Raw genomic sequence first — 15,094 nt, forward strand, 5'->3', positions numbered from 1 at the left:
ATATTTATGGTCTTTAAATTTTGCCCCTCATATTTGTGGTCTTTAAATTTTGCCCTTCGCTTGAAAAGATGGATGAACATCTAAGGTTTTGGGTTTGAACCCCACTCAGGCATAAAATAAAAAAAAAAAATTTGCAAGACAGGGCTGGGGGCGTGTATGCCGGATCCGCCATACAATCCTTAAGGAAAAACTAAAGTTATGTCAGATTCTGCATAACTAAAAGTTTGCCCATAACGTAGAATTTTTCCTTAAGGCATAGTTTGGTTATGCCTTATGAGGCAGACTTTTAGTTAATGCATAACCAAAAGTATGCCCCATATAAGGCAAAAACTTTTCCTTAAGGCATAGACTTTGCCTTATAAGGCAAACTTTTAGTTATGCCTTAAGGAAAAGTTCCGCCTTATGGGGTATACTTTTAATTATGTCTTTGGGGCACACTTTTAGTTAAGGCATAACTAAAAGTTTATCTTGAAAAGTAATATATATATATATATGCCTCAAGGCAAAGTCTGCCAGAAGAGGCATATCGAAATTTAAACTTTGCCTTATAAGGCAAACTTTCGCCTTATGGGGCATACTTTTAGTTATGTCTTATGAGACACATTTTTAGTTAAGGCATAACTAAAAGTTTACCTTGAAAAGTAAAATATATATGCCTCAAGGCAAAGTCTGCCGGAGGGAGCATAACGAAATTTAAACTGTGCCTTGTGAAATTTTTTAAAATTTTTGATTGAGCAGGGTTTCAAACCCGGAACCCATAAGTTTTAGCCAAAGGGCAAAATTTAAAAACCACAAATATGAGGGATAAAATTTAAAGACTACCGTTTGGGAAAGAAAAAAATATTTTTAAGTACTTACTTTTAGGCCCAAAAAATACAAAAATAAGCCAAAAGTAAACAATTTGGTATTACCAACTTGTAACTTTTAAATTTTAGTTTATAAGCTTTTAAAAAGCCAATCCAACCACCCTAGTCCCATATCAGATTCGTTCGCTCTTTTTTTTTTTCCTTTCTTTTCGGAAACAAATAGTCTTACGTTAGATTCATAGTTTGTTACTCTAATAGTTATAATTTCACCAAGCAAACATGCCCAAAAATAGTTTAATTTATGCGCAATGATGTGCATTTTATCATTGGGTAAAATTGATCTACAACAATGTATAACTCATCATAGCAAGCTCGATACGGTAATATAGAATAATAACCTGCTTTATTAAGTAAAATTGCACCGATAGCGTGAAATTCCTCTACAGCTGTCATTTTTGTATATAATTTAAATCCGTCCAATAATGTGTAAGTTCTTATACCTGCATGCTCATTCTTGCTATAATTTTCTCTTGTTCCATCATTATGGGAAATCTAACATATCATTTTTCATCCTTTGCACCTTTTTTTTTTTCTTTTCTGCAGCAAGCAGTGATGACCTTAAGTATGCTGCGGATTATCCAGCTCTCTGAAAGAAATGTCAATGCAGAAGTCAAATGTGTGGGGTGTAGTTTTTGTTTATTTTCATTTTCTTTCAATAATATTAGAATAGGGGGCAGGATGATTGCAAATGTCTTGTAATTTAATTGTATATGATCTTTAGTATATCCGTTTGTCAGTGTTTTGTGCAAATTTTATATTCATATTGTATGTGCCAGAACAGGCTCCATTCCACAAATTTAGAGTTGTTTTCTCAAAAGGTTACTCAACTATTCTTATTGCAATACAAAAGTCACTTAACTTTTATTTTGTAAGTGAAAAGCCACTCAACTTTCATCTTTGTAACACAAAAGTCATTTGACTTTGTTTTGTAACTGAAAAGTCAATCAACTTTCATCTTTGTAACACAAAAGTCATTCAACTCATTTTAGTCAACTCTTGCTGACGTGATATTTTTTAAAAAGTTAATTTCTTATTTAATATAAACTCACCAATTTTTACCATTTAGTGACCCGCCCTACTAACCTGACCTACTATCTAATGAATTTAGTGATGGACTTGATGAAGATGACTGAGAACTGATCAGTAGTGTAAAAAAATTCAGTAATAGACTTAGGAACCATAACCAATATATAATAGTGAGGCATCTCTTCGGAAGAGCATAACTCTTCAAAGGCAACCCTTCAGAAGAGGTGTAACTATTCAGTTATGAACTCATCAATTATAACTGGAAAGTTAATTAGGTTTCTACGCATATAAAAATACATACCTTATAAAATAAGATTTATATATAGCCCATAAAAACAACATTTTATTAGATCAAAAAATGGGCGTCTTTAATTAATAGCATATCTATGTACAATTATATTAAATATGTGAGCTAAATATAGAATTTCTAACAATCCCCCACTTGGACCACATATATTTCTGGAAAATTGTACATAACCAAAACTTTATAGTGCACACAATTTGCTTTCTCTAAGCAATCTGGTCCATTAATCGTACTATTATGGGATTAAAGTGATTTTCATAACATATATCTGTTACTAAATCCATCAATGGTAACAATATCAACAAAATCAATGACATAGATCAAGTATGGATGCATCGCATGGAAATTGCATGTAAAATTGATTTCAGTCATGCTTATTTCCAACTGGTCTTACTTTATGACTTAAATAGTCAATAAACCACTTTACACTTTATGCAAAACCGCAGTACAAAGTCAATAACTTTATATTCAGAGTTTTCAATAAACACTTGAAATTCATAAATTTCATAAAACTTTAATTTGTACAGAAAATATATTTGAACATGTCAAAAGCATAACTAAAACAATAAACTCCCACTGAAGTGACTAATCATAGAGTCCAACGACATCCATACAGGCTCATATAAAAAAAAACTTTTGGTTGCAACCTTTTGTTAGCAGAAACGTAAAAGAAAGAACGCAAGATTTAACGTGGTTCGGATCAAAATGATCTACGTCCACCAGAGAACAGTTGCCTTTATATTATTAACAAAGAAATGGGAGATTTCTCAATTACACTTAAGAGAATTGTTCTCTCAACTCTTTACTCACTACAATGTATTCTATGGCTTTTTGGGATGCTAAACAAAGAAGAATAGCCTCTCATTTTATAGGCATAAAATGACTTGGGCTCCAAGTTTGCTACATGAGCTCTTCAATTCTCCTCCACATCTTAGCATTCTTTGGCTCCAAGCAATGCATCTTTTGGCTCCAAGTAATTGAGCATCTTTTGGCTCCAAGTAATAGAAAATCATCCAACACATGAGTTTTTCTATTACATAACAAAAACCAAATCTTTGAATCTCCACCTTGATTTGCGTTTCAAGCATGCCTATGAACAACTCTAGCTAAAACTTTTAAGCTTACTGGGCAACCCCGTTGTAAGAAACAAGAAGAATCAAATCATTATTGAACACACCATCTCCACCTAATAACTGTTCTCTCAGAGTTGCATCAGTTGATGCGTACTCCCGCTAAGTCCTTGCAGTGTACAAACTTAGCGAGCGAGACTATCTTGGTCAACATGTCTGCAGCGTTATCGTCTGTGATAACCTTCACGACCTTGATAGTTCCCTCTTCAACAACATCTCGAATAAAATGAAATTTGACATCAATGTCTTTAGCGCGCTCATGCAATCTCTAATTTTTAATCAGACGAATAGCACTCTGACTATCACATCTAAGGATTGATTCCTGCTGAACCAAACTCAATTCCGCCACCAAACCTTTCAACCAGATAGCTTCTTTCACCCCCTCCGTTGCTGCCATGTATTTTGCTTATGTCGTAGACAAAGCAACAATCGACTGCAGAGTCGATTTCCAACTAACGGCACTGCCAACAAGAGTAAAGTTGTATCAGTATGTATTAAAAACAAGGTATGTATTACCGGGAAAAAATAAGTTTTTTGATTGATTCAGGGCGTCCACCCCCTTCAACGAATTAGAACCCATTGAGGGGTGCCTCAGCCCGGGAATGGGAGAGTGGTCGAAGCTAGTGCCGCATCATTATCTTATTGTTAGTGTGTGTATATATATTTGGATTACGAGCTATTATCATTCAGCGCGGTATCCTAAAGCAGCATTGAATTTGACCTTCTACACTTAGATATAGTGTTCCCAAAAGTGATACTCCTAATTTGTAACTAAAAGTGGACGCCTAAAATTAATTTAGAATTTGATGCATATACCAAACCATGATAGTTTTGGGAGGGATCAGTAACAAAAATTACAAAAAATTGGGATAAAGCACTCTTATAAGATCTTTGTAGGGCTTTTTTCTTTTATTCAAATGGTAAGAGGGCACGGGAGACTACCATAATTAATTGACAAACTGATGTGATATTTCATAGGGCTGCCAATGGTACAGTTCGGCCGGTTATTTTATAAAATTTATATCATATCGATTTTTCGATTATTTGATTTTGTAGAACCAAAATTAGACTTTTCAAAACCGTCCCATCAATTCGGTTTCTCTTCGGTATTGATGCGGTTGGGTTAATTTTCATTTTTTTAAAAGAACATCATGTTATTGTCACTAGTACAAGTTAAAGACACGATATCATGCATACTTCTCTAGGGCTTTGGCAAAAAATCTAGACATTTTTACTATTTAAAGGGTGATGAATCAAGAAAACATGAAAGACGACAAGAATAAAGATTTATCTCATTATTTTACGATAGTGTAAAACTATGTTAAGCAAAGACAAAAAGTATAATTTAGATCTCATGAGGGGCCAAAAATCAATCAACATGGGACTCAAGAACTGAGTCTTCTAAGAGCCCGTTTGGATTGGCTTACAGCTTAAAGCTGTTTGCAGCTTATAAGCTGAAAAAAATAAGTTGGGGTAGTCCAACTTATTTTTTTTGGCTTATAAGCTGTTTTCAGCTTATAAGCTGCTTTAGATAAACTAAGTCAAATGGGTCCAATTATTTTTTTGAGCTTATTTTAAGCATAAAATGACTTTAAGCTGGCCAGCCAAACACTCAAAAAAGCTGAAAACAGCTTATAAGCCAACTTATAAGCCAATCCAAACGGGCTCTAAATTAAGTATCCAATAAGATAAATTTAAAATCATACAAGAGGAAGGATATCTAACACTTTGTAGCTTACTATTCAATATCATTGGAATATCTTGCAACTTACAAGCTAGTTACTACTCGAGATGCTAGAACTAATTTAATTTCAATAGTAATATATAATAGGGTTTGGAATTGGAACTTAGGTGTTAATTTATGTTGCCGGCTTGTGTTCATTTTCATCATCCCGAACACAAGACGAAAATTTTAATATATATATATATATATATATATATATATATATATATATATATATATATATATATATATATTCAGTATGGTTCGGTATTGAGGTGTATATAAATTTACTGGAACAACATTACTACTACTCCATTAAAATAGTTAGGGGATGAAAATGCATAGGAAAATAAATTAGGTGGGTGTAAAAGCCACTTATTGAGTTGAACAGCACCATATGAATCGAGTGCAAAGGGAAGTCTCAAAGCTAACGACGTCGTTGCAGTAGTTAGTTTAGCACCTGATTGGTAGAGTCAAAATAGTCCCTTAAGTAAGCACTTACTACACCCTCCATCTCATAATAAGTGTCACCTTAGCCAAAAAAAATTCCCCATAATAAGTGTCACCTTAGGAAATCAAGATATAAATTGACTAGTTTTTTCCAATTCTACCCTTAGACAATAAAGTAACATCTAAATGATGATTGGAAAAATCACATAGTAGCTTTATATTGTTGGATTCCCAATGTCAAAAGGTTTACGTCTTGTGCACGCTCTAATCAAAAGGTAAAAATAATTTATTTTTATTATATAAGGGTAATTTGATAAACTTCAAATTACATTATTGGTTTCTCAATATGAGTGTTTTTTTGCTAAGGTGACACTTATTATGGGACGGAGGGACTAATAGTTTTGGTTCTTTAATTTTGTCAAAAGCTAACACTTTTAGTCTCCATAAATATTTACAGAACTTTGTCCGTTAGATTTGAAAAAAAATTGTCGAAAAAAAAGATTTAACTATGCAACACAAAAAATTACACTAACACTAAAAATATATAAAATTAGCAGAAATTACACCTAATAGCTACACTAGATACTAAAAATAAATAAAAAACAATACTTCCTCCGTCCCAATTTATGTGATATAGTTTAACTAGACACGAAGTTTAAAAAAGATAGGAAACTTTCGAAACTTGTGGTCTAAAACAAGTCATAAATATATGTGTGACTATAAATCATTCCATTAAGGGTAAAATGAGATGTTTTAAGTTAAATTATTTTTAAATATAGAAATGTATCATTTTATTTGGGACAAAGTAAAAAAAGAAAGTGTATTACATAAATTGGAACATAGGGAGTAAAAAAGCGTGAATTCCATTAATTTTCTTTTTTCTTTAAGAACGTTTTTAAGGTGGGTATCATTTCCCTAACTTACAAGGGAGTGAAAGTGCACAAAAAAACAAACAAGGTGGACGTAAAAAGTCACTTATTCCTAATTAAAGACAAGATAGTGCATATCACCATATTAAATTAGATTTTAATGCAAAGTGAAATCTAAACTTAACGACGTCGTTACAGTGCTAGGTTTTAGGCTGAGTACGTATATATATTTCTCTCTCTATATATAATAATAAGATGTTGAATTAAATCATGTATAAGATGTTGCTATGACAGATTTAAATTTTATAATAGGAAAAAACCCTACTGTAATGTGCAGCATTTGGTGCTTGGTTTAGTTATCAATGTAATTTACTTGTCAAAGAAGCCAAAAACTTCTACTCTATAAATGCCGAAAAAATGGGCCTTCTGTTTGAGGATATGTTCGAAACAGTCCCTTAAGTATATACTTAACAGTTTTATAAAAAATTAACACTTTTAATCTCCGCAAAATATTTACTGTTAAATTAGACGAAAATCGTGGAAATTTTCTTTAATTATAAACAACAAGAAAGTTCCATCAACACAAGTAATTATACTAGACACTAAAAAGATATAAAAATAGTAGAAACTATGTTCCATAACAAAGTTTATAATAGATACGGAGTATGTTAAAAGTACCTCCAAATTCATGGCGCATGATCAGAATGATGAATGAAATAGTCCCTTAAGTATATACTTAACAGTTTTGTCAAAAATTAACACTTTTAATCTCCGCAAAATATTTACTGTTAAATTAGACGAAAATCGTGGAAATTTTCTTTAATTATAAACAACAAGAAAGTCCCATCAACACAAGTAACTATACTAGACACTAAAAAGATATAAAAATAGTAGAAACTATGTTCCATAACAAAGTTTATAATAGATACGGAGTATGTTAAAAGTACCTCCAAATTCATGGCGCATGATCAGAATGATGAATGCAATATCCCTTAAGTATACAATTAACAATTTCGGGCCTTTAAGTTTGTCAAAAGTTCATGCTTTTAGTCTCCGCAAAATATTTACGTTAAATTCGACGAAAATTGTGAAAATTTTCTTTAACTATAAGCAACAAGAAAGTCCCAACAACATAAATAACTATACTAGACACTAAAAAGATATTAAAATAATAGAAATTATATTTTTAAAAATTGTATCAAATTCTAAAAATAAATTTAAAATAGCATGATGAGAATGATCAATGCAATATCAATTTATGTGATGGTATTTGACTAGTTATGGTATTCAAGAAAGAAAGCTAAATAGCCTCTCTGCCTTCTCAAAGGTAGGGGTAAGGTTTGTTGTTGTTATTTTGATCTTTGATTGTCTGAGCATTTTTAATTTTGAGCTCGTTAATTTGCAATTTACTTCAAATAATTGTTTGTTTTTTCTGATAGTTAAAAGTACGTTTATGAAAACTTCAAAATAATTGTTCGTGTCAATGATAAATAAAGAAGCACCTAAAATGACCTATACCTCCTAGGCTCATTGTAGTGGGATTAGGTGAAAAATCGTTTCTTTTCTGAGCATTTTTTAACTATGAGATCTTAAACTCGCAAATGACTTCAAAATAGTTGTTTCTGTGTAGGTTCTCTTTTTTTGTTATATGGGTTATATACGGAATTTTCTCAATTGTTAATGAAATTATTTACCTGATCAAAATATATATATATATATATATATATATATATATATATATATATATATATATATATATATAGTTGTTTCTTTCAATGCAAACTAAAGAAGCACCTAAAATTACCCAGACATATACTCATTATAGAGATTCATTTCAATTTTTAGTTGGCTTGTTATTTGCTTTTTTTTTTTTTTTTTTTTTGTGTGTCATAAAAAAAAATAGTTGGTGAAAATGTGGTCTTTTTTAGTGGAAATGTTGCTCTGGTCATTCAAGCGTTTTAAATTATGAGCTAATAAACTCGCATTGAGACTCCAAAATAATTGTTTGTCTCAATAAAGAATAAAGAAGCACCTAAGTTACGGATTCCTGGATTCCTAGACTCATTTTGAGCTTCTGTTTCTATTACGCATTCCTAGACTCTTAATTCTTAGTTGGCAACGTGTTCCAATTTCTGTGTTGTGATCTGTTTGTCCGTATGTGAAGTTGGTGAAAAATTGCCTCTTTTTCAGTTTGCTGATGATGTTGTTTTGATCTTTGATTATCTGAACATTTTTTAACTTTGAGCTCTTAAGCTTGCAATTGACGTTAAATTAGTTGTATCTTTCAATGCAAACTAAAGTAGCACCTAAAATTGCCCAGATATATACTCATTTTAGAGTTCTATTTCATTTTCCTAATTCTTGATTGGCCATTTTTTTAAAATCTTATTCTTCTGTAATATGTTTGTTGGTACATGAACTTGGTGAAAAGTTTGTATTATTTTAGTGGAAATGTTGCTTATGATGATATTTTGGTCTGTGGAGGATGGTATGTACGCAGCCTTACCCCCTACCTTTGATTATTCAAGAATTGTTAATTATAAGCTTGCAAACACTCAATGAGACTACATAATGATTGTTTGTTTCGATGAAAGGCGAAGAAGCACTTAAAATACGCATCTCTGGACTCCTTTTGGACCTTCATTGTTATCCAAATTCTTGGTTGGCGATGTGTTCACTATCTTCTGTACTTGTAATCTGTTTGTTGGTACATGAAGTTGGTGAGAACCATTTTTCTGTTGAAACTTTGTAAATGATGTTATTTGCCGGTTCCAACTATGTACAAAGAAGGGAGTTTACGGTTGGTTATAGTCTAATTTAATAACATTTGAAGACTAATAAATCAGTGTGGCACTAGTTAAGAGGATTTGTATGTTGGACCACAATTAATTTGGTTGTGGTGTGATTGATTGATGTGTTCTTTCATCGGCATTTCTAACTATATTACACCTTGAGTTATACAAGTCGAGAGAAATGGGTAGACTTTTTGATGAATATTAGTAAGTATGAAATGTGAATACACTTATAATCACGAGTTTGAGAAAGAAGGCGAGTGGAGGGATATGTATTCTTAGTGAAGGAAAAGATGTGAGGATTCAAATATAATGGTGAATGTCAAGAGTAAATGATGTATTTTTTTGCTTCATGTGATTAAAGGCCCTTTTACTTTTTGCCTCGTCAATCATAATTTAATATATAGCTGCGGTGGGTGCAACTCTTAGATATGAATTGATCAGGATGGTTTACTGTAATCCTCAAATGTCATCGCAATAGAACTTTAAATTACGTGCTTCATTTACAGTGCATCACTACATTTTATCTGGCAGTCGACTTGGTCATTCTCTTAACTTCCTGCTTTGCTTATTTAAGATCGATATCTCTCAAGTTTGCATATACTCACTTTTGTAGCTAGATTTGGTATAATCTGTGAATAAGATGTTGAGTTCTGTATGAAATTCTAATTTCAGGTGAAGTTGGATCACTCAAGACCACTGAGCAAGCGTAAGCACTGGGTTGCTGAAATTTTGACAAGAGCAAGAATTTATGTGCCTCCAGCAAAAACTACCACTGAGACGGTTAACAAGACTGAAGTGTTCCCTAATGCCAATTAGAGCTGAAAGAGAAGTATTGTCTCCATCTTCACCTTGTGTATCCAGAACAAATTGCCTATTTTCTAAACCTTTTGATGTTTTTGGTCCGCTACTGAGATCCGAGTACGCGTCAACTGCTGTTTCGGGGTTGATCAACTAGATTGAAGATCAGTGCCAGTTGGAAGCTGGTGTTTTCCAGGTTTAAAATGGCGTGCATTGGCCAATAGGCCCAAACAGCCAAACTAGGAGTTAGTGAAAGGTTCTAAGGCAGTAGGACTTCATGATATTCAAGGCTGTTAAGCAACTAAATGTTATATGTCCTGCAATTGCCTTGCTGTTTTTTTTTTATCCATTGGATCTAATACAAACTCAGGATAAATGATGGTTTCTGGTGTTACTGTCATTACTTGCTATGAGGTCGTTTCATCTTTTTAGTTGTTGATTTTTCCGAGTTGTGCACCTTAACAGCTCTTAAACTCGGTGACAGAGCGTCTATCTCTTTGTCCTGAGCATGCACTGCATATATTGTAACACAGATTTTGCTGCTACGAGCTAGTGAGGATTGTTGTTGATGCTGCTCCACATTGATAAAGAACTCCCTTAAGTTTTCTATTCTTAAATTCTAAGTAAATAAGGAAAGCCTTCTTTGTGATGCCATCGCTCTTTAGCCAAATCTTTGTTGTCTGATCTAGTTTGTTTGTCTTATTATTTGATTTTGTTTGCATATATCTGAAGTATAACTTGAACTCTTATAATTACCTTATCACCAACTAGCCCAGTTCGGGATCTACAGTCAAATCTCTCTATAGCGGCGTTGTTATATCAGTGGCTGTTAAAGAGAATATGTAATATAACATAATGTGTTAAAGAGAATATGTAATATAACATAATGTGAACGTCGAACCGAAGAAAACTCGACAGCTGTCGTGAAATGTTATTATAAAACTCGACCGTTATTGTGAAATGTTGTTATAGAAAAAGTCATTTCTCTATAGCGGCGTTATATCAGTGGTTGTTTCTGGCTGTTACAGCGAGATGTTGTTAAAGAGAATATGTAATATAACATAATAAGAACGTCGAACCGAAGAAAACTCGACCGTTGTGGTGAAATGTTATTATAAAACTCGATTGTTATTGTGAAATGTTGTTATAGAAAAGCCTGACTCTATATATTTTTGACTTCAATGCCTTTTCCTATGTAACACAGTGTTTCTTTCCCACAATTAGATCTTTTGAGTACCAACTGATCTACGGCTGCAATCTAGCCATCTATTCTACACTTGTAGTCTTTAAATTATTAGTACTGTTTCTATGATTCTTAAAGTAGGCAATCTGGTTTAATATGAGACATTTACATGGTAAAACATGCTCCTTTTTATTCACATAATAAATCCAGTTTCCAAGTTGACATATGACCCAAATTTTGATCTTCAAATTCAGAATTACATTGTTCTTTGGTTGATTGTATCATCAAAATATAATATATCCTTTTTGCATCATTTTAACATCTCTGGATAATTTCAGCAGATTAAGTAGTTACACCATAATGAGGTCTGACAAAAATTCTCTAAACTTAAAACATTGCTTGAATATGCATGTGAATTGGCAACTACCACTTGCCAATATTCTTAGTAGTACTTGAACATTGCAATTTAAGTAGCCTCCTCATACCTTACCATAACTTCTCAAATAACAGTGTAAAGAAATCTTTCAGCTGATCTTATCAACTCTTCTTTTTGCCAACAAATATATTTGACTACATTTTCTTTTCATACAAAAAGCAGCATGTACAAGCTAACGACTTGATGATATTACGACTCTTTGAACTGCTGAAGAAAACTACATTTAACCTCTCTTCGGAACTGTATAAAAGGAAACGATATTGTAAACCCTTTTTTCACTAGCATAACTACCTAGGAACTTAATCAAATGCCCAAAATTTCCTGCTGCTGTGTCAATGAACCATTTCTATGGACTCTGTTGAATTGCTTACCTGCTATGGTCATCGTAAAAAGTATGTTTTAGATCTTATCCTTACTTGACACAATTTGCTAAATCAGCTTGCCTCATACTTTGAGTTTCTCTCATGAATAAGATTTTTGTTTGGCTAGTTATCCAGCTTCTTTTATTACTATTAATTGGGAATTTGGGATATGAAAATCCCGAACCCTCTCTTTGATTTGCCAATTTAAGTAGTCATCCAGCTTCTTGTGGTTTAAATGTTAATAAGCATCATGTGTTTTTACAATATCATAAGACCTATCTATTCATTTTAATTCTTCATAGCACCTAGAAACTGGATAAATATGAACCAACACATACTCATGCACAAGTCCATAATCATAGTTTTCTATTACATAAATATGTCATTTAATCTGATAAATAAACAATGCAGAAAGTCTCAATAAAAGCATACACAGATATTGACTCACCAGTCACCAGTACACTATTGCTGATGACGACAGTATGTAACTACTAACAGTAGAAAACGTTAATTACCATAAAAACAAAACAGTAAGTATTAAACTCCACATACTTATGCATAAAAATATTTAACTCCATATTTTTCCATTAATCAACCTTTCCTTTAGATTCATGTGACTTTATAGTTTGAAGATAGCACCGGTTGCATTATTCCCTTTGCTGCAATCATAAGGTGGCCTTATAAAGAAAAACTTCAACTACCATACGAAATTACTTAGCAGTCTTGCTATCGATACTTCTTTGTCAGTTAATGAAAAGGACTGTATACATTGTTTAACCAAAATCCATTCCTTTTTTTATATGTAAACACTCAAAAAAATTACATTCCTATTACTCCCTCCGTCCCAATTTATGTGAGGATATTTGACTGGGCACGGAGCTTAAGAAGAAAGGAAAACTTTTGAAACTTGTGGTCCACAATAAGTCATAGATATTTGCGTGGCTAGAAATCATCTCATTAAGGGGTAAAATGGGCATTTTAAAGTTATATTGTTATTAAACATAGAAAGATGTCATTCTTTTTGGGACTGACTAAAAAGGAAAAAGTGTCATATAAACTGGGAAGGAGGGAGTATTTATCCCTTATCATGTATTAGCAAGTAAATTGGAGAATATGGAGTGAAGACTCCTCAAAATGGTACTGGGAGAGCATAGTATTTATATTAAATAAATAAATAGAAAACATAATCTGCTTTGCAACTAGCTATAATTAGAGAGTAACGGCTAAAGTACCTTGTATTGATTCTGTTTGAGCCCTAAATCATTAGACCCTCTTGGCTGGGAGTTGCTCTGAACACCAAAACCAAAGGGGTTGGACTTTGTCTGCTGCATATTCGTACTCTGAAAACTAGTGGATTGGCTGCCAAACCCAAATAGATTCGGCTTCGGATGTTGTGGGGCAGCGTGTTGCAATTTACAACGTCACCATATTGACAGTTGGATGAAATAAGACAACGATCAGATCCTGTTTTTCATACTTTCGCAAAGGAACCTAATAATCAAAACAACAGAAAAAGATTCGATTGCATCAGCAGTGATAAGTCATTCACCGTAGCACTTACAACCCTGAGCCTATAGTTCCAGTCACTAGTTCATATCAGTGTTTTAGTTGCCTAGATAAGTACATAGACTCGTTAGTAAAGATCACAATTTTGATTACCAATTCCATGTAGACTTAAACCCTTTTTTTTTTTTTTTTTGAGGATGCAGACATTAACCAGAATTCTAGTTACTAGAAGTCAATTTTCTAGTGCTCACAAGCTGGCCCGGACACCATGATTACAAAAAGAAAGTGAAAAATTTCTATAAATTTGATATTACTCAATACCACATTTTCCAAGAAGTTCATAAACGTTTGCGCTGCACTAGGCAGATAGCTCAAATACACTCATTCTCTCTAAGCGAGGTTCTAAGAGTTGCAAGATTTTGAGAGTGAGAGAGACATCATTAAGAGGTTTAGAATCTCCTTGTTCGGATTGAACTTCAGAATTACATACAAGATCAATTCTTCATGATAATATCTTTCTTCTTATAATCTTTATAGCTCGGGTTCGTTCTTGTCGTTCTTTTGGGGTTATTGGTTTCGCATACTAATAGTTACCTTAGGCGTTCAAATAGGGTCCGAGATTTCTTCTGTTCATCAGTTCTTATTGGGATTTCTATCTTACTTTTTTTTTTTCCAATTATTCCGCTTGCGTAGAATCCAAATTGTATAATCAGGATTTTACTAGCTATGATCATTCAGCCATTACAATAAAGATGAGTACAACAATCAATCAATCAACCAACTATCCATCAATCCTAAACAAGTAGTGCGCTATATCAATACCCTTAGTGCGCTATATCAATCCCTCCAACACAATGTTAAAAGGAACTAATTTTACCTTAATCCATACTAAGGACGAGTTTTTAAGGATTAGGGGAACAAGAAAACGCAAAAATAGAATCTTTACATGAAGATCTCAGGGCGGGTCATACATTTTATCTCTTTTTGTTTAACCCATTTTCGACCCGCCCATATCCTATCCAACCCACCCATTTGCCACTCCTAGCTATGATCATACAACAATCAATCAACTACCCATTAATCCTAAACACAATGTTCAAAAAGGAACTAACTTTACCCAAATTTACTCCTGTATCCATACTAAGGACAAGTTACAAGGATTAAGGAAGCAATAAAACACAAAATCAAGAATCTTTATATGCAGGGGTTTATCAAGAACACTATGAATATATGTGCATTAATTAATAAAGTATATGTGAATGTAATTGAAACCCAAAATAATATTTACCTGCCACGCATAAAATTCCTGCAGAGTTCTTTTCTTGGAGGCATAGCGTTAAGAATAGAGAGAAATTATGGAATGACCAGCAAAATCGTTCCTTGGGTAAAATCTTGTTTTTTATAAGAAAAAAAGGCAAGTCTTTCTTTTCTCTTTTTATTTTTAGGGATATATTATATCTGGTCCCTTAATTATTACTCCCTCGATCCCAATATCATTGCCACATTTTGCATTCTGAGAGTCAAAGAACAGCCTGTAATTTTTTTCATATGTGTTTTAAATATTTAAAATTATTAATTATGGTAGCTTACAATATTTTTTATGTAGTTTTTAAATATGTAAATTTTATTTCGATTAAAGATTTTAA

The 15,094-nt window shown here is 32.8% G+C and overlaps 1 long non-coding RNA gene across 4 annotated transcripts; it reads right to left on the reverse strand.

Annotated features, from left to right (window-relative positions):
• Positions 1–11,412: 11,412 nt before the first annotated feature.
• LOC132638816 (uncharacterized) lies at positions 11,413–14,878 on the reverse strand. 4 transcript variants are annotated; one of them, XR_009581904.1, is made up of 3 exons: positions 14,737–14,878; positions 13,175–13,433; positions 11,413–11,951 (listed from the first exon to the last, which is right to left on the reverse strand). It is a non-coding gene; the product is annotated as an uncharacterized LOC132638816 (long non-coding RNA). The 4 variants fall into 4 exon arrangements; XR_009581903.1 differs by having other exon boundaries at positions 11,413–11,954; XR_009581902.1 differs by lacking the exon at positions 11,413–11,951 and adding an exon at positions 11,972–12,601.
• Between the last annotated feature and the right edge of the window lie 216 nt (positions 14,879–15,094).

This window comes from Lycium barbarum, chromosome 4 (assembly GCF_019175385.1).
Source record: "Lycium barbarum isolate Lr01 chromosome 4, ASM1917538v2, whole genome shotgun sequence".
In the NCBI taxonomy this organism is placed as follows: Eukaryota; Viridiplantae; Streptophyta; class Magnoliopsida; order Solanales; family Solanaceae; genus Lycium; species Lycium barbarum.